A 3,508-nucleotide genomic window follows, 5' to 3' on the forward strand; every position below is an offset into this window, starting at 1 on the left:
GGACGATGTTGCTTTGTTTATCAAACCCTCCGACTAGGATCTACAGTTTGTGCAAGCAGCCCTACACAGTTTTGGCGAAGCATCTGGGCTCCGGGTTAACTACAGGAAGTCGATGGTTGTGCTCATTCGAGGAACGGAGGACCAGAACAGGATTGCTACCATCCTCCAATGTGCTATAGGCAAATTTCCATGCAAATACTTGGGCATCCTTCTGTCTATCAACCAGCTTACGAAAAATGACTGGCAGCCCCTACTTGACCAAGTGAAAAAGTTCATCCCGGCCTGGCAGAAGGGCCTCATTCATAGGCCTAGACGGCTTGTGCTCATTAAATCTGTGGTCTCCGCCAGACCCATAAATGGCTGGATGCCATCCTTCTTTTGGGCTGGGAAGGAGAAGTCTAATGGAGGGCAGTGCTTGGTGGCGTGGAACACTATATGCCGCCCAACTTGCTATGGAGGTTTGGGCATAAAAAACCTCAGGTTACAAGCTTTGGCGCTCAGGGCACAGTGGGAGTGGTTGCGACGTACAGATCCTGAACGACCATGGCAAGGAATCCCGTTCTTGGTTGACAACGAGGCTAAAGAGGTGTTCAACAGTTTGGTTGCGATCACAGTAGGCATCGGCAGCAGGGTTCTCTTCTAGAGGGACCGATGGATTATGGATCGGCGGTGCGAGATATAGCACCGGCTATACTATCTCTAGTAAATACCCGCACGATCAACAGTCGCACAGTCGAACAGGCACTCACAGATAACAGATGGGAGCGCGACATTAGTGCACCCACCCCTTTCTTGGCGCTGATGCAACTCATGAATCTCAGACTTGCAATTTCGAGGGTGGCAAGGGATACACAATTGCCGGACCAATTCAGATGGCCAACTGATGTCTCTGGGGTCTACTCGGCCCGCTCCACTTACCTCAGGTTGTGTTTGGGTCTGACGAGAACACCAACATTCGAATGCATATGGAGGAGTTGGGCCTTACTTAAGTGCAAAATCTTTGTGTGGCTGGCCGTGCAGTACCGTGTGTGGACCTCTGATAGGCATACCAGGCATGGGCTACAGGACAACATGTCACCATGTTTTACATGCTTGCAAGAGGAGGACACTGTGGACCACATACTGGTACAGTGCACTTACGCCCGCGAGGTGTGGTACCATTTCTTCGCACTGGTACACACACCTATCCTCATACCATCACATGACAGCACTTTCACGGCATGGTGGTTGGATGCAAGGGCTAGAGTGCAGAGCAAGACGAGAAGGACTTTTGATACGGCAGTCATCGCCATTGCCTGGTCACTGTGGAAGCAGCGTAACGCGCGTGTGTTTGGAAGAGTACACGACCAAAGGGGAACAGTGGATCTTGTTGCCCAAATCAGGGATGAGCTGAGTGATTGGAACATGGCGGGTATGGGTAGATTACAAATCTTTGCGAGAGAGTAGATTAATTTGTTTATGGGTGTTGTGTGCGTTTCCGTGATGCTTGCATTATTGGAAACATTCTTGTAAATATGTTTTGCTCCCTTCTATAAAAATCAGGTACGCCATTGACGTACTCCTGAAAAAAAAAGCAACAAAACGTCAATGGTGTACGTCTTGGCAAGATTTGTTTTTTGAGTTGTACGTTGGCAAGTAGTAAAAATATTTGTTGTACGAATACGTACGTGACAGTGATAGACGTAGCCGGGCTCGGCCGTGGCGTCGAACGGGTAGGCCTCGCCCGTGTCCACCATCAGGAACTTGACCACGACCGTCGTCACGTATCCCGGCGCCATCTTTCCCACGTTCTTCCACGTCCTCTCGTGCTCCGGCACGGCCACCGCGTCCCCGGCGGTGTGCTGGCTCAGGTTGCACCTGCCCGCGTCGTTGAGCCTGGCCATGCAGCTCTTCAACTCGTCCAGCCCGACGAGCCCCCGGACGCGCACCGCCTGGAACGTGGCCAGGTGGAGGTGGAGCGGGTGGTCGTCCGACGTGAGAAGCTGCGGTCGTTGGAGGACTGGTCGTCGGAGAAGTCGACAACGACGTCGAACGACTCAGACACGCTGACAAGGACGTGGGTGGCGGTGACCGGCCGGGGCAGGTAGCTGGTGTCGGAGCCGACGACGTGGAAGGGGAGGCCGTTGCTCAGCAACAGATTGAAGTAGCGCGCGTTGCTGGCGTTGATGACGCGAAAGCGGTACCGACGCCGAGCGACGCGGAGGAACGGCCACGCCTTGCCGTTGACGGTGATGGCGTCGCCGAAGTACTCGGGCTGCCACTGTGGGTGGATGCGCGGGTTGTTGCCGGTGGAGTTCATGTACAGGGAGTCGTCAGCGTAGAAGCTGCGGTCGGCGAGCACGAACACGCGGTCGAACTCATCACCGCATGGGAGACCGAGCGGCCACTCGACCGCCGGATTATGGATGACATAGGCGCCGAGGAGGCCGGCGAGGAGGTTGGCGCGCGTGAGGCCGAGAGCGTGGTCGTGGTACCAGAGGACGCCGGGGGACTGCACGTTCGGGTACACGTACGTCGGCGTCGTCCACTTGGCACCCGTCTCGCGGAAGCCGGCGGTGAACCAGGCGAAGGCGCTGCCATCGGACTGCGGCGGGTGGACGCCGCCGTGGAGGTGCACTACGATCGGGACGCCGCCATGCCTGGGGATGGCGACAGGCACGGTGGGGTCCCACGGGAGGACGTGGTGCTCCGGCAGGTGGTTCTCCCACGTCACCAACAGCGGGACCCCTTGCAGGGCCTCGATGGTCGGCCCGGGAAACGTGGCGCTCGCCGCCGACTCTTCGAACACGAACACGGTGGTCGCCGGCAGGTCACGGTGGAATTTCTGCACGCATGCATCCAGAGTCCACACACAACGTACATATACACAAATTAAAGAACAAGAATGATGTTACGGACGAACCCATTTCTTTCGGTACATCCCGACGGCGAGGTGCACCGGCCGGACGAACCCATTTCTTTCGGTACATCCCGACGGCGAGGTGCACCGGCGTGGGGCGGCCGTGTTCGACGGAGTAGCCGCGTAACTTGGGCATCTGAGGGAGCCTGTCGACGTACATTTCCAGTGAGCCGGCGACCTGCTCCAGCGTGTCCTCCGACACCGGCTGCGGCGGCGGCCTGGTCCCGGCCGCGAGGCCGGCCAGCAGGAGAAGGACGGCGAGCGCCGCCTTGCCGAGCATTCCGTCCGGCATGAGCGTATCTTCCTGTGCAACAAGCCAATTTTCTCAAGGCAGAAACACTCACTATGCTAGTGCGTGTGTGCAATATATGTGAACTGCCAAGTGATGTCCGTGTCAAGACGCAAGAAACAAATAATGTGATGAGCGCACTATGTTATCTAGCTAGTTTTGGTGAGCATCTATTTGCATGCTGATGTGTGGAGCTTCCACTAGCTACCCTTTTTCCTTTTTGATTTTGTCGGTATGTTTGGCTGGTGCCAAAATTTGCCCTACCAAATTTTTGGCAGCCCATGACATTTTGGCTCTTGGTTGGTTGGTTGTCCAAATTT

The 3,508-nt window shown here is 55.8% G+C and overlaps 1 pseudogene; it reads right to left on the reverse strand.

Moving 5' to 3' along the window:
- Positions 1-1,304: 1,304 nt before the first annotated feature.
- LOC119293259 lies at positions 1,305-3,216 on the reverse strand (annotated as a pseudogene).
- Positions 3,217-3,508: the final 292 nt, after the last annotated feature.

The sequence above is a fragment of the Triticum dicoccoides genome, chromosome 4B, assembly GCF_002162155.2.
Source record: "Triticum dicoccoides isolate Atlit2015 ecotype Zavitan chromosome 4B, WEW_v2.0, whole genome shotgun sequence".
Classification (NCBI taxonomy): Eukaryota; Viridiplantae; Streptophyta; class Magnoliopsida; order Poales; family Poaceae; genus Triticum; species Triticum dicoccoides.